The sequence below is a fragment of the Temnothorax americanus genome, unplaced genomic scaffold (assembly GCF_048541705.1).
Source record: "Temnothorax americanus isolate GAGA-0224 unplaced genomic scaffold, ASM4854170v1 Scaffold4, whole genome shotgun sequence".
Lineage (NCBI taxonomy): Eukaryota > Metazoa > Arthropoda > Insecta > Hymenoptera > Formicidae > Temnothorax > Temnothorax americanus.
In genome coordinates, this window is record NW_027509547.1 from 8129327 (window position 1) to 8147500 (window position 18174).

The 18174-nt window shown below is 35.4% G+C and overlaps 1 protein-coding gene across 8 annotated transcripts in view; it reads left to right on the top strand.

Moving 5' to 3' along the window:
* Positions 1-601: 601 nt before the first annotated feature.
* The window catches only part of LOC143902619 (protein abrupt), a 90916-nt gene continuing 73343 nt past the window's right edge, over positions 602-18174 (top strand). For 3 of the 8 annotated variants that reach the window (XM_077415689.1, XM_077415688.1, XM_077415690.1), the window contains exon 1: positions 602-1269. The gene's annotated coding sequence lies outside the window, so the exon portion shown is untranslated. The remainder of the gene's footprint in view (positions 1270-18174) is intronic. The other 5 variants (XM_077415694.1, XM_077415695.1, XM_077415691.1 and 2 more) reach the window with 4 other exon arrangements.

The window sequence follows — 18174 nt, forward strand, 5'->3', positions numbered from 1 at the left end:
TTAGAATTAGATATCTTTACTTAATTTAAATAAAAACATATATATATATATATATATATATATATATAGATGTGTATTATATTAAGTAAATAAGCTATTAAGAGCCATCTAATAAATTTTTTTTTCTCAGTGTATGTATCAATATAAACGCATCAGTCCTTTAATTCTAATAGAAATTTTGATAAAGATTAGGATCGTGCAATTTTTTTACTCCGAAAACACGCGATCTCAGAGATGTGTCGAAAGATGAAATACATGGAAAGAATCCCCATAACAAAACAGAAACCATCCTACCTCATTAAAAGTGACGATTTCCGCGACGCATGATCGTCTGTTCCAAAAATCATTCTCGCGCTAAAATCTCGTAACCGGAAGACGTAAAGTATGATCGCGCGTCGCTTCAACGCAAGGTGCCAACGATTTTCTGGATCTCCTTCTCTCCTCTCTTTCATTCGCATCTGATGGTGGGGAAGCCGCGGACCTAATGGTAGGTATTCCGTGGTGGGGATATGGTACCGAGTGGGGATCATATGAGAGTACGGAAAGTGAGTGTACGGTGGGGGGGGGGTGACGAGGAGAGGAGGTGTGGGCATGAGCAGTAGAGGGAGCAGCAGCAGACGCCGAAAGCGTAAAGATAGCCATAATTCGCCGGGCCGTCCCGCAATCAGGTTCGTGCTTTATAAAATCCGCCTTACTCGTGACATCCTTCGTGACGAAAAAAAAAAAAAAAAAGGACGGTAGTGTGTATCTTTTTACTTATGTTACTCCGGTTGTACTGGTCTCGTACAATCATCGCTCTGCGTGCAACCGTATAGGCGAGAAAGAGCGACGTACGCGTGCGTTTTAATGCGATTCATTGATCCTTAACACGCGTAGCGTCGCGCGTGGCTTCGCGGTTCGTATATTGTCGCGCTTCTGGAAGAGACGATTCGAGTGTTGCCGCGCAAGGAAGAGAAAAGCTTCGGAACTAGTGGTGCTCTGAGCGAGGCGGGGAAGAAAATGAAAAGGAACTCTGTGCTTCGTTGACAGCTTCGCCCCGGAGGTCGTCCTACCCGTCACTCCTGGACTCCTGTCAGTTGACGCCGACTCTTCGTTTCGCAACACAGTTCGCTGGATTCCCATCTTTCGCTCCAATCATATTCCACACATGTCGCACCATATCGGGACGAAGGGACTCTTCGTTCATTATTATTTTCAACCACTGGTGCGAGACTAGCTACCGCAGAGAAAAATACAAACCGCACAGATACCAAAGATTCCAGAACGGAGGTAATCATCCACTACTGGTTACTATAATTTTACCTATACTCTAATTTTACAAACTCGGGCAAATCGAAGGGAAATATGTGCAATTGGTTTTTTTTTTTCCCCAATCCCTGATTTCTTCTGTTTGGTGTTCAATGTGTGCTTGTTAGTCGACGCTTCTTGATTTCGTGTGACAACTATTAGGGGTACTCCACTTTTCCTACGTTAAAATTGTGTAGCGTCGTCGTTCTCCTCTTTGTCATCATCGTCGTCGCGTAAATATGAGCTTCACCTACACGACCACTTCACGGACACTTGTAAACTCACAACCAACACGCATGAACACACCACTCACACATACGTGCACGCACACATGCCCACAAAAGACACTTGCGTGCGGCTTGGAGGAGCGATGATGTACACTCGTGCACGTGCACGTTAGTGCATACACAGAGTCACGATTCTGTACACGGTTCTGATTATTAACGAGTTATTATTGCGATACTAATTAAGTTTAATCGCAAGGCCGCCCGTTCGTTAAAGTTAATTGCACGATCGACCACGGCCCCCACGCCATTAATTGCGCCGTTGTTCGACGTGCGCGCTTTTAATACAGTTGAGCTTTACGTGTTTTGTGATACGTGAACGGTATAATACTCGTCGCGAAGTAATACGATTCCTCAAATAAAAATATATATCGCAACTCTCGCGCATTTAGCAACGTTCTCTTGGATGTGGAATGCATCACGCGGATAAAGCGTAATGATTTTGTCGAAATTCGCGGTGTTGATTATCACGCTCGGCCATGTTCAAGTAAACATTTATCCTTTTGGCAATCTGTCAGCGCGCGCGGTCAAGGGTTTCCGTAAGTTTATTTTTGCCAGGTATCACAAATTGGCGATTGCTCTCTGTGTTCATATCGAGTTATGTATATTACGCGACATATTATGTATTACGCTTCATGTAATCAGATCATTTATGTTATACATTTGCACAAGAAATTTATCGTCTCTTTGCAATCTTTTAATCTGAATTGTTCGTGGTTGCTAGTGCTATTGAAAATTCATTACACATATACCTACAATTTCTATTTAATTTAAATCAAAATCCTATACAGAAAAAATTTCGAAAACATCTCTTCCTTTTCCCTCGCATGTGCTTCTGCGATGAACTTACCAATATTACTGAATCGGATCGTAAAACATATCGCTTTGTTTACCTTATTTCTTAATATTTTCGGAGTGATTGATTATTAAGGAAAATTGCAACGTTATTTAATGCTGAAAAGTAATTGCCAATGGCTTTTGTTACGAAATTCTCACCTTACGCAAAGTTGTTCCCAAACGCACCAATGTCTAGATGGATTTTCCAATTTCGTCAGATTTCATTACTCCAATATGTGATCATGTTATTTTCGATAATCATTATTAAGAAGATTATTATCAAGATTTTATTTAAGACATTGTTTAATGTGTCAACAGCAATATATGTCCAACAATTAATTTACAAAGCTTTAAGAAAATTCTGTCATCCTATATCAGAAGATGCTGAAGAAATATCATTGATCAATCGATTAATTGATAGCGCGATTAATGAAAAATGTCGACTCATATGCAATTTCGGGTTTTTGCAGAAACAAGGACATTATTATTTTTTGTAATATATATCTATAATATATGTATATCGATGGCCAGTGATGATAAATCATGTGTTGAACAATGATAATATAGCTACACGTGCTGCAAACTTTTTCTCATTTTCGAGTTGTCATCATAATTTTACATTACTGTCACTCGTCTGATCGATTTTTACGTGCCAAATAATCATCTTGTTTACGAAATGTTGCAATTTCCTGTAGTGATTTCCTGGTCTTACGATTTTCATCCGCGGTTCTCTTTGACATTCAGTGTATCAGTCTTTTTATATCGATTAACTAACTTATTAACTACTTATCTCTACGACTATTAACATGTCTGCGATTGCATCACATCGGAGTTAAACTTTTCTTTTGTAAATAATTTTAAATATCTTTATAACAAAATATTAATGCAACAGATTTAAATTTAATCACTATTGAATTATTTTAAAATGTTCTGAGCGAATATCCAAAATGTTTAATGACTTTGACTGCACTGATATTAAATACCATAACTGCACAATAAAATGATTAATAATAATAAATTAGCAATGTTACCTTAATGTCGTAACTATTCTTTAAATTAATTGCTGCCGAAATATCTTAATCTCGAATTTATTACTTGCTAAAAGTTAAAAAAAAATTAACTGAAAATGTTTTCTTCCTTTAACGCAAATGTGAACGTGAACTAATAATAATAATATAAATTAATAATAAATAATAAAAGAAAGGCTAATATAAACCAAATAATTTTCTTAAAGAGTAATTTATTATTTTAACATTATTTATGCGAAGTTAGAATCGCGAATTATAACACAATAGGCATCAGAAATTGAAGTTTTGAATTTTAGTTTTCGTGCAGATACTTTACCTTAATTCAACCTTTGTCTATAATATTGCTTGCAACATCCGGTATATATTTTGAAGATAAATGTTTTATATAATTTATCACGTATTGTGCAATTTCTCATGCTGATATTGTAAAAAAATTAGTTGCTATACTGAAATGTTTTTTGAATAATTTGTTCTTTAAATATATTGGTTACGAATTTATTACGCAATATTGAAATTAAGAAAATAATGCAATTATTAATCGCGTGAACGCTTTGAAGTATTAATTTGCTATGTTATGTTTTTATGTTGTTATATAATACTATATAATTTATACAATAATAAATTGTACAAAAAAATTACATTCTATTTTGCAACATTAATACGAGTTGTTATTCTTATACAAGAGATAAAATATGAAATAATTTCATAACGACAACCGCTATGGCTATGCTACATTACTTTGCACAGTTTTTACTACCATCTAACGGAAAAACATCTAACGGAAACTAGAATGTTATTTATGTAATGTAGCTTATTCGACCTTTCAAAGCACCTAACCATTTCTTACTGCCATTCGTTGTATACCCAGTCTTTGAGAAATGCAAATCATGCAAGAGCATGTTAAATTTTAATAGAATCAGGTTTGAATCCCTAAAAATTTTTTATATATTTACTTCTTAATATATTTTGTGCAAAAAATGTACTATTGCTTCTACTGGATTATGAAATTTTTAATAATTTATTTTAAGAAAACACTTCTTTCTTGTGCAAACCCATTCCAGAAACACGCGATTAAAGAAATGACTTTAGTATTGTTCCTAAATTGCAATAGAGTGTATATATGAATGCATTTCCTATTATTATAAAATTTTATCTTTATTATACTTAAATTATGTATTATACTTTTATTTTTAGTATAAATATTTGCAATAAATTATTATTCAGTATTATTCGAGCATGAAAAACATAATACATAAAAAACAATATAAAAATCTTAAATTAAACGTGGCAGGTATGTTTATACATTATATATTTGTTATTCATTACAAATATATTCATATTTTATATATTTATTTATAAATAATAACGTACTGCAACGGTATTAATTATTAGAATATTTTTGTAGTGCAAAACGTCTTAAAATCATTGGAACATATATTATTACTAGGGTCATAAATAAATATATTATATAAATATATTTGCCATATTTTTATCTTATAATTTTTATGTTGTTTGTTTGTCCGTATATTGAATACTAGTTTGTGGCAAATATTGATCTCGAAATATTTTTTACATGAAATTAATTGGAATTAATTTTTATCTCGCAAGTTTGTTGAAGTTTCGACAAAAGTCTTTAGTAATTAATATCCACGTTTATTAATTGCTTCTTCGTTTCGTGATAATATTGACTGTTTTTACTTACTACAATTAGCGACGCAGCTTTCTTTGCCTTCGCATTCATATCAGAGATAACTACAGTGCATGAAATCATAGAAACTTTTCAGACGTCGTACACGGTTGCGATATGGTAGGCACGCATATTCGTCGTATTGCGTGCGACGCGTGTGATCAATAAATCGGCCTGTGCAGCACAGACAGAAAGACAGTCATATATGTGTACGCACGCACACGTATGCGAATACACGTAGAACACTCGTGTAGAAACCTAAACCGTAGTTCAACGGAGACTATTCGTACATTATCTTATGATGCGTCACGTACCGCATATTTCTGATATCATGATTTTTATTGCAAAAAACAGACTCAAACTCTTTTTAGTGGACGTTTTCAAAAATCAACTAATAATTTCTAATAATAATAATTAGCAATGGTAGTAAATTATTATTTAAGATTAATACAATTGTCACAATATATATATATATATATATATATATATATCAATACATATTTATCAAATAATGGTAATTATCTGGACTCCACTCAATTTATATTAAGCAAAAATAATTATAATTAATAACACGTGAATTTGTTGGACTAGATAAGAAAACTTAAAGACTTAAGCTTAAGACAGATTTGCATTAGAGAAAAATATAATAATTCGATATGAACGTTTCCTATCAGACAATCACAGGAGAATTAATAAAAGGGATGAAGCAATGTGCAAATTTTATTTAAAATCTTATTCAATTCTCCAATCTCATTCATCTACTGTCATTCTACGTAATTAATTACTTGCCTTTCTGTGTCGGCGTGTCAGTCAAAATATACTAGAATTTCGCATCAAAATGACAGTTGTTATCAATCACGAGTTTAACGGGTACGGATGATCGATTTGGCATTCGAAAATTTTGAGAATTTATGGATGACTATTTCGCGCATCCCCCAGACACACGTGGCATTTTAATTGATACATATAAGCAGCCTTTTATGGTAGGCGCGACGAATACGATTTCCACATTCAATTCACGAGAATTGCATTGCGACATTTACATTTCAGAATATGCGTTTCCGTACATCGACGAACAGCTGCAGTTCAGCTGTATCGCGCTATTATTACTCATGATAATAATAGTAGGCTATACTTGCTCCATACGCAAATTGCGTGCGCAAACAAAACGAGGTTTTCTAGAACTGGGCTGTTTTCCTTTTATAACTTATATATTACAGTATATACACCTCGTTTATCACACGCGCAGCTCGTCAAATTGTTCGTTTACTTGAGCTACATTATTTTCATCCGTGCTCGCACGCGAAATATGATAATTCTTCTGCCATTGCACATTGTATCCGATATCGCTAAAAAGAAATTCACATGCGATATTTAATAACTCCAATCGAGCCTGATATATTATTCAATCTTGGTAATTCGATGCAAATTGTAATGGCATTGTTGCTTTTTTAATTCTTTTGCGTAACAGTTACGCCAACATTATTTACACGCGTGCAGTTGGGTCAATTGCGAGGGTTAAAGCCTTATACATTCTTCTAGCTTATACCGATAGTTTGCGGTCATACTTCGTATACTCGTATATACCGAATTGCTGATCTACAATGCGGGAAACGGCTCTCCGATAATATACGAAACCGGTCGCGCGAGTTACGCGAATTTATAAATATGATACCTCGGACAAATGTGCGCGGTCCCTTCTCTCTCTTTCTCTCTTTCTCTTTCGCCCTATTACAACGCTTGTCGCCGTCGATTAATCTGTCGGGAATGAAATCCGTGGGAGTAAAGCACGATTTCTAAACGTAATAACGAGAAACGCAGCATCATTCGGCGTCATAGATACATGAGAGCTTCGCGTTGGTCGCGTTCACTTTCTCCTCGTCTCTATCATCCCACGGGCTTCCCGTCGTGTTTTTGATAAATTCGATACGCGGCTTCCTGGACGCGAGGAAGAAGGAAAGGGAAAAGGAAGGAAAGAGAAAGAAGCAGAGAGAGTGGCGGAGAGAGAAAGAGAGAGAGAGAGAGAGAGAGAATGGGAGAGAGAACTCACGGCTCATCCGACGCGTAATTAATGTACGCACGTGCATTATCCGGTAATGTATGCGCGTATATCGGGGGGAGGGTCAAACGGATCGACCCGAGTTTCATAGCGTGCTATATTCCCGCATTTATGCCCAAGCTCGTTTGTTAAAAAATAAAACATTTTTCTGAACGCGATTGAACATCGTATCTATACTATATCACGCGCGTATCACTTACTTTATTTATTCTATCGTCCTGCTTTTTTGCATGGGTAATACCTCTGTTGTTTTTTTTTGTTAACATGGCGCGTTTGTTGATCACCAGGTACGTTCATGTTATACGTACGTTTAAAGAGGATATCCCGTAGAGCGAGAATTACAATGTTATAACATGATGGGCACACGTTTTACAGAATACGGAATTCTCTCATTAAGTTGAAAGTTCGAATAACGACGTTGACTTTGTTGCTTTAATTTCAGTTCGTTCGTGCTGTCAGTTTTAATACCGTTTAACAGCATTCCGAGAATGCATCGCTGAACATTTATAAACTCACGCGTGACTATCGTGCGACAATATACTATAACGTTTATAATTCTTGTGCAACTCTCATTTAAGGTAGGCGTCTCGCTACGTGCTAGTCATGTGACTGTTTGTAGGTTTTCACGTTCAGAAATATATTTCAGGCAATTTTTGCTAAGGGAAAAATAATTTTATGAATTATGGTGTAAAATTTCATACGTGACTAAGGTATGTCACTTTTTCCAAATTATGTGATTTTTCTCATTTGACTCCGTTTTGATCAGCTGATCATGCGAGTCGTCGAGAAAGGTTACTAGTGAGGTTACATCTCCTTTTCGATTGAATTTTGACAATTACTGAGAAAGGGTTTCAAAACGCATGACAGGGGTGTCAATCACTATCCACGTCGGCTAAGAAAGACGAGCCTCATAACCTGCAATTACAGTGATTAGCCAGCGGCGTTGCCAAGTCTTCCTAACTTCACCTCGACCAAAAAATGTCTGCTCGATTACCGCATTTTTACTAAAATAAACTAAAAAATTAGCAGCGAAATCTCCGGTAAACTATATATTTTATGGTTGCATCGGATTCTTCGAAATCTAATGTACAAAAACAATGTTTTTTCTCACTTCATCTAATCGAAAAATGCGAAAATATGTGATTGAAACCGTGATAGAGCCTTCTTTTTCTTGCCGTCTGTATGAAGTAATGCAAAATTTGTGATTTTCGAGATCGATTTTCTAGAGTAAATAGTCGGTAAGGAGCCACAGAAAAAATCGACTGCAAAGCTGATCATATAATTTGATATAAAATCAAAAATCGAAAACTTTATCTAATACATGCCCTGACGAGACGACTACCTTAAACGAAACAAGGCGCTGCTTCATTATTTTATTTACAGACTTATTTACAGAACGTAAACTTATTTCGCGAGCTTATTATTACGTTCCAAAGAATTAGCGAAAATCACCACGGCGATGCTAGTTAAGGAGCGAGACCCCTCCGTTCCGCGTCTTCGCACATGGCGGCCGATGGTTATTTGATCGATACGAACCCTCGCCTCTAAGCTTTTCACGGTGTGCATAGCCACCCTTTTATTAATGACTGACTCACACGCGTCGCGATAAGCTGATAGTCACGACTGAACGTTCGTTATGTATGAGAGTCGGAATAATCGTTCTTTGAGATTACGCTCGCACGAGCGTGTATACCGCGGGGTTATACATAACGGAAGCGCCGGCACAATACAGGAGCAATTTTGGAAGGATAAAAAACATGATAGCATCTTTACTTGAAAAATAAATGCTGTTTAGCTGTTTATCTGCCGTGAAATATTTATCACATGGAAATTGAAAAATATTCGCACACATGATTAACGGCGATAACTGGATTATTATAATCAGGTACAGAAGAAATATTAATTACACAATAATAGGTTTATAGTAATTTTTTAATACATTGTATAAATTATAAAAAATATTTAAATGTACAAGATATTTGCTCTCAATGATGTCTTTTTTAAATCCAATGTTCCAGCAGAACATTTAGGGTAAACTCGGGTAAGATGGCCATACAGGAAAGATGGCCAACCCATGTTCATTCGATGTTTCATGGCGAGCTAGATTGAAAGAACATAGGTTTGCCATCTTTCCTGTATATGGCCATCTTACCCGAGTTTACCTTACATTTCAAGCAAAAAATGTAAACTGTAAATATACCATACCTCAGTGATTAGTTATGTGTAGCAAAGAAAGTATTTTCTACTGTACCTTGACACGTTATCAGTATCAAATTCACACAGCATAGAACAATATCGCGTGCAATTTCGTGCTTGCGTCGTGACATTCATGTAAATTTAAAAGTGAGTTCCAAAGACGCCTACATTGACGAGGGTTAACTCAACCAATTTGTAATCCAATCGCTACATTCGCCGGAGTATACGTCAATAAGAAACGAGAGCGGCCAACGATTTGAAGCGTGTGTATTCGTCGCGTCGCGCATTGCTTTATCTTCAGATTATCGACGCACGTACGTACGGAATTTAATCCCGCTGTTATCAAGAGTGTGTGGTCAGAAAATGAAGACAAACCATCCATAAACATGAGTGTTTATTCGGGTCTTTGACATGAGACTACATCTTCGAAACATCCTCGATTTATAAAAGCTTAATAATTAATTTTTGCATTTTTATATTTATCAAAATATATGCATCTCAAACTGGAACAAACTTATAATTTTGCCATTGTTGGAACGTCGCTTGACATTTTAATGACAGATTTTCCGATTATTTAATTTCCGTTAAGTATAAATAGCATTGGTTAACTTTAATTTAATTGTTCAAATGTAATTCTTTCGGACATCACATGACGGAAGCGGTGAATTTAGTTACTCTAAGCCCTACGTGCTTATATCACCTCTGATAAGATATCGATTTTATCATTCGCGCGATTCAATTAAGCCGCAAATGTAATTTAGCAACTTCCTTGTTTGAAATTTATTAAACAACAGCGAAAGATAATCGTGATATTTATTATACGTATATATTCATTTATTATTGGCACGGTATATATTGGAATCGAAAATTATTTTTATAAAATCGAACACCGAATTAACATAAATGTTGCATTGCGCTGATTACTCATTTTATATAATTATTAATTATTTCCGACGATAATCTTTCAGTTAGCTAATTAAATATTATTATTTCGCACAACAAATGATAAAAGTGACGAGTTACAGTACATCAATTTAGATAAAGTGCCATCAATGCATTTCATCGCTCTAATAATAATTTATTATTTCGAAATCTCACGAAACGTTATCGCTAACAAAGATTTTGATAAAATCACATCTATTTATTAATTCAACTTGTTTCCAACAATCATTCGCTATACATAAATTATTTAGGCGCCCAATTTAATTCATTCAGTTAATACCAGCGAACCATCTCACCGAAATGATGCATGACGCCAATCAATCGCGTCATTGTAACGCAAATTATGGCCGGTCTAAACAAGATAATTAAGATAAGAGAAAGCGCGCGTGGTGGGGAAACGTCGCGGCGCGTTACATGACACCTAGCGTCGGCAAAAACACTGCAAATTAACCGAATTATGGAAGCGACGCGTTTACTAATGATTTATGCGCGACAATGCGCCGGTAATTGCCACCGTGCGCGAACACGCGGTCTCTGTATATGTGTGTCCAGCGATTAATTAATGAATCGACGGGCACGAGATTGCGGCCGCGAGATGATGTACATACATTCGTCACGGTCCGATGGTGAGGATGAGGGAGAGGGAGGGGCGGAGATAGGGGGGGGGGGGGTTGGTGGAAGAGGAGAGCAATTGTCGGCGGGCAAACTTTGCCGATGATATATGCCGAGCCGTTGTTGAGGGACTGCCGGATATCGAACTATAATCTGGCGTAAGTGGTGGAAGGGACGTGATAGCGTTGCGTGATTTGCAGCGCGGCAGGCATTATTTGAATGATTTAATTTCAATCATTGAATTAGCAAATGCCAATATTGTTTATAGTCGCGAGATAAATCGATAGACCCATATTGGGATTGCGATGCGCGGACCATTGTTGGAATTCAGGATTTCATAATTAAGACTTCGTAACCGTTTTTCACATTTTCTTTGTGCAGCATTTATCACGAACAATATTAGTATAAAATATGAAAAAATTCAATGCGATAATTTCGACGAATTATGATTGGTATTATTACTGATTACTGATTGGTATTATTATCTGATTATTGATATTATTATCAAAAATTTAAAAGACAAATATGATTACCATTGGAGCTGCTATTTCTTTTGTAATCGACTAGATTGATTCTATCTGGTACTTTTCTCCTTAATACTTGTATTGATTTGCTTTATGCATCTTTCGAAGGTGCACATGGAAGTCCATATGGAATTTCGATTTCTCGTTTCTTATTGGATATCCTTCTTCTCGTGGGGCAGGTCCTTTCAAACTTATTCTTTTTCCTCATTGGACATCTATTTGTGATAGGTTGTACCTTCTCCGTTCCTACCCACCCTGTTGTCTAAACTAGCTACATGAAAATGTATTCTTACCTGATGAAAGAATTTCAGGTAAGGGGTCAAATATCGTCGACTTTGACTTGCTAGTCTACTTTGTATTAGACCTTAAGATGCCGAAATCATAGCATCAATTTTACCTGTCAAAAATTCTAACTTAAGCTTAATTAAAAACTTTTTCTAATTTAATTTTAAACTTTTTATAAATTTTGTTATTTTTCCTCAATCTCTTTAAATTTTGAACACAGCATTGCTTTTTAATTTTTATTTGCTATCACAGCGGATTTTTTTATATAGAAATGATTCCCTCAGCATAGAAGCAATAAAGTTATTCGTTAATAGAATATGTATTTTTTACACAAGAGGATCATCAAAAATATGAATACATTATACTTAATATATATACATATACATCTAAAAATACGACTTTTTTTAATTTCCAAATGTATCAATATTAACTCTTAATTTAACTCTTCGTTCATATTTGCAGAAAAAAGTTAATTAATAATTGTTTGTTGAATTAATAATTAATACAAGGTCTATCATTAATAATTAATAAAGTATACATAAAAGCTTTTTTTAAAATAAAATAAATTTATATTTTAAACAGTCGATAATGTTCGATTAGACAACACAGTAGCATACACTATATTCATCGTCATATTTTTTCCCCAAAATCAAAGATATCTGATTGCTACGTGGATCTCTAGACGCGTTAGTTTCGCTAGTCCGCCTCTCATCTTCTAGCTAGCTTTCTCCAACATTAGGGCGGGCAACCGCAATGAGACAAGAAGATATATATCTTTCAGGCTGAGTTCCAGAGGCCTAGAGTACGTAGTATCTGGTATACATATAGTACACACATGCACTCGTTGAGCAATAGGTTCTAACTTGGTTGGTACCTGCTTCGAACTAAAAGGGACCCTAAGGAAACGCGGCAGCTGGCCCGATAATTGCGCCGGCAATATTATTAATGGTTCCAAGATTTGCTTCATGGGTCCCAGGTATACGTGAGCATACTTTCATATGCTTTTAAGCCGGTGCGACGTAATGGCGAGCACAATGCCACTATTCTCGGTGCCGGATGCGTTCGCTGACTTAGCATTTATTCCGTGATGCTGCTGGGCGATGAAGTTGGATTTCTTTATATTTAGTTAATAATTTATAACGCGACACTATATCCTATGGACCTCCATTTTGTATTGTGCTCATCTAGCTATTGATATGTTATAGATTAGTTAGATAAATCGGCAATTTTTATTCCTAGGAGATACTCTCTCAAAGGGCCACTCCGACCAAGCCTCGATTAACTTAATCGTTGATTAGTCCATTGGAAATGACCAATCGGATTTATTCATGAAGCAAATTGACAAATGTGATTGGTTATTTCCAATGGACTAATCAACGATTAAGTTAATCGGAGCTTGGTCGAAATGGTCCTAAATTAATCAAGCAATTCGAATTTCAAGCCGGAACTCAAATAGTTTAAATGTATCTTTCAGAGTGCTCTTCGAATTTCAAGCCTTCTTCGCGTTTCTTGAAAAGATCCAACGCTACGTTCTGTATATTGTGAGAAAAGAAATATAATTGCTTATTTATTTGTAATTTTCTACAAAATAATCTAATTTATATACTGGCATAGTGAATAATTTAAACGATTTTACCATAAATTTCATCCGTTGGAATAGTTCCATTGGAACTTAACGTATTGGATCCAATGCAATTAATTCCGTTCAAACTACATAAGCTATTTAAATTTGAAACTCAAACGTTTCTATATGAAGCTATTCGAATAATTCGACCATACATTTCATTTTGATCTATGTCTGAATCATACTAAATTACTTTTTCTATTTATTATTGATAACAAACTTTTATATCAATAATAATTGTCAATGTTAAATTTTGAAATTATTCCAGGAGAAGGGTCATGAATTTCAATGATGATGCATACATAAGAATGCATATTTCACTTATTGTTAGAATTTTATTAATTTCACAAAGCAGAAAGTTGTTGCTAAATAAACGAGTAACCTCTTAGCAAATTCGACTGTCCAAGAGAGAGAGAGAGAAAGAGAGAGAGAGATTGCCATCTTATTTCGCAGTACAGCTTGTGCAAATTCTAACGTTCTGAGAATTTACCCCAAGAAAGCAAGATGAATTTCCTTGTCGGAGGGGTCGTGAAAAGAAGTGGCTGTGCCAGGATGTTTATTTTCGGCACAAACGAAATGCTTACCCTACGGCAGTGTATGCCTTCGTTACCGCGCTCCGAAACCATTACAACGCATTTCAAAAGTAACCGACGGCATAGCATGCTTCGCCGCAATTATATTCGCGGGATGACCAATTTAGTTTTGCCCAATATTTTGAGTAGATTGTTTACGATAAACTTATCATACGTACACACAAGCAATTTTTTTGGAAAACTCATGTTTATCAAATGTAATTTATATGCTTAAATAAATGCAAACATGTAAACAGCACATAAAGCAATGTCATGTTGTTTACTATGTTTTTTTTTAAAAAAGTATGTTTTTTGAAATATCCTCTCTCTAATCTATCTTTATAATTTTTTATATCACTATTTTCGCTTTCTTAAGTTGTATGACTTAATCATTCACATTATACACATACGGACAACTTTTTTAATATTTACATATTTGTGCTATAAAATGCTTTTTTCCTGATTAGGTGTCGCAGTATTATTGGAGATTTTTTTTGCGCCTTTTTATGTGAAGAGTGAATCTAGTTATTTATTCGGACGCAGTAAAAAGTTGTTATATTATTATATACTTCTTCATTATAATTGTTGTTATAAAGAAACATCTATCTAATAATATAGTATAAGTAAATTGTTATAAAATCAATATCTGAATAATGATTATCAGAATAATGTTCTTAATAAGAATTATGTGTGTGGCACAAAAAGGTGAAATACCAACTTAATTGGAATAACTTATGATAAAAGTTGAACTACCATGCATATATAATTAGATTTAAAAAGTCATTAAAACTATATGAAGAAATGTCAGGGATTAATATTGCACTTTATATACGTTCAGTTTTTTGCGATAAATTTTTTTGCGGTTTTAACATTCTTTGCATTATGCTAAAATACTTCCTATTCACATTTATTTAAAATAATACTTAACTCACAGTCTTCCCCAAAAAATAATAAATTCTCTACGACAGAGGGAGCAAATTAATCACAAAAATAATTTTAATTAATCCTTATTTAATATTTTCTTTAAATAAAATTTGCGAAAATAATTTGTTGAGCGTTATATCAATAGATAAATTAATTAATCAATTTTTTTTCTCTTTGCATTCTTTGTCTTAAAGACAAATGAGTATGAAATGTGATTTATTTGTAAAATTTAATCATACTTTTTAATCGCCAGTAAGAATTGTTTCTGGTGTCACGCGACGCTATAATGACTATTCGTGGAGAGTCCTGTAGGTCTCCCCTGTAATACGAGTACGTCCTGCTTTTCCTCTCTCGACGTTTCACATTTTTCGTTTGTATCTTTCCGTATACACACCCTCTCGAATGTATATACATGCATACTCATACTCATCGACGAATGCAGTACATGAAAGGGCGTCCGTAATACGAGCCTCGTTATAGGATTTCCCGGACGTGGACATGTGCGTTTCTGTGCACTCGCTCTGCGCACCCACTATATGAAAATACGTTTTCACTTTCGATCTACCACGAAACCGATAAATTCCACGTCATTGCGCGAACCGCATGGTTCTTTTTACTCGATTGCATAAAATCACAGATATATTGAGATGTTGTAATTGCTAGTAATGATATTGATATTATTGTTGTTGTTAATAATAAAGACAAATGTTTGTCAAGTAATTATATATATAAAAGATTTATCTATAAATGATAAAAAGGTGAATGAGAGAAAGATTAAAATAAAAGAACGCGCGCGCGGCTTTTTGAAGCTTTTATCATATAAACGGCTTTATTTTATTACATGCAATTTTAAAAAATTTACTTTATTCCTTCAGGTTGTAGCAACTTCGTCACAAATTATAAAATGTTTAAGGATACTTAAACTACACGCGGGGTATAAAGCTGATGATTCATCGCTGTTATATTATGCGAAATGTACATTTGCTTCATGATCGTGAGAGCGACATGTTCCTCAAGTCTTCTAACATCCCCTCGTGTCCCGGGTCTTCCTCTCCATGCTTGCCACATGCGTTTTCGGCTATTGTGCCGCGTTCTTTATTTCGCACCTGCACCGCCGAGGGTCGTACACGATATAATGGCGCAGTTTATGTAACGCGGGAACATTTTATATTATACCGAAGGAAAAACTGTTAACACGTCGAATCACGCCAATTAATATCCAGTACTACTCCATGTGTAACATATATATATACACGACTTTGTACTCTTTGCTGATAGTGCGCGCAAAGGCCACGTGCAAAAAGCATCGGCGCTTAAGTGAATGCAAATGACGATGTGCATATCACGATATACGTGCCGTCCTCGGAATGAGGTAATTCTGATTTCCTTCATTATGCAATTACTACTTCGCATTAGCTTCCGCTCGTTTTCTCGTCGTATAGGTATATAATTTGTCACGCGCGGTTTTTTTTTATTAAGAATAAGTTATGTAGTCCAGATCAAATTGTTGAATATAATGCATTCAGTCACATCTCGTACATTTTATATCGGTATTAATACAAATATTAGTTAAACAGACCGAATCTCAATTGCTTTTATCTTTAAAATAAGCTATACGTAATGCATGAGACATAGTTGGTGATAGTTACGTTAATTTGCAATTTAATAACAAGTTTTAATAAAAATAAACAAACTTAATATATAAATAACAAATTTCTACATATAAATAAACATTCTTTAAAAATCCTTATTTTTAACTCTTTTCTCAAGTGAGAAGAGTTTATCGTAACCAGAACTCGCATTATCGCGGGTGAGAATAAATTCCCGTTCGCTCGAGATTTCGTTCAAAGTCGTTCGATCGCGTCGCTTGGAGGAGATGAGAGCGACGAGAATGTCAGGAATGGAGACAGTGGCGTACGCCATCGATGAATCTGCATGCGAGTCTAATTGCCTCCTTACAATACTACTTTTCTCGAGTAGGTAGACGACGAAAGCCAAAGGAGGAGGAGTAAATTTTCTCTCGTGAGAGACGGAGGAAGATAGGCGACCATATATAGTGCCACACCTCGAATTCGCGGCATACCTGCCGCGATATGTACCCAATCTCCACTCGTCTTGATCTATTCCGGGTATATCATGCGGCCCGCTTATGCTCGAGAGTAATTGCGCGTGAGTGCATGTGCGTGCGTAAATGGACATTCGACTGGAATTCCAGAGCGTTACTTTTCTGCGATTGCTGCCGCAATTGGTTTGCAAGTGAGAAAAACGCAGCTTTGATTTGCATTTGACATTTTTCGAAATTGAAATAGGAACTATCGTTCTAATTTATTTATTAAAAAGAGAATTCAAAATCTCGATTACATATACGAATATGATCGATTTTTTGGACATTCAACAACATGGGATTAATAATTAATAAACATATTTCGTATCAACCGGTTCTTTTCATACGCACAATATATTTAACGAATTTATGAATTTAATGAAATTATTACCAAGTCACACTTTTTTTTCACTTCGATAAAATTGTGCATCGATCATATTACTTAACCGCCGAAATTAGCCGATCTCTTCTCACCTTGAGAATATCGTAGTAAGCGTAATAAATTCTACTCGACAAATAAACAAAAAACATTTTGAAGGCAAACACACTCACGATTGCCGCGTCGCGATCATCGATCTTATCAATTACCTTCTAGTAAAAGTTGAACTTTTGTGTATTCGACTACAACTTTCCTGATAAAAGTATTATTTCACAAGATAATATGTTTAAAGCTTTTATTATCTCTAATTTACAAGTCTTTATTTTATTTAATAAGGAATTTTCTATTATATCTATACCTATTCTGTTTCTATATCACGAATAATTTCACGGAAAAAAAACAGGAAAAACAGGACATGGTCCTATAATAATAAGAAGAAGAAAAAGAAGAAGAATAATTTCAATGCGAAACGGACACTAAAATGCAGATGAACTATTTTTGCGAGATGAATCGTTTTACAAAGCACTTGCGCAATTCATGCGATCGTAGCTCGTAGCTCGCGAGAACGTTTTTTTGTCAAATACGCGCCGAGATTCTCGCGGATGAAACGCACGCAGCGAGAATAACGGATGTCGAACACGGATTACCGGCAGGTGACGGCGGTGAATTAAAGCGCGCCAGCTACCGTCGGCTTACAATGTAGTAAATACGCGGCAAATACGATGACACGTATGGTAAATGCGAAATGCGCGCGTCGCAACGCGCCGTGTGTAAGATGCATCCGTTGATAAATTGCTCGTCTCGACGCGGTAACGCAGCAACGCAGCGCG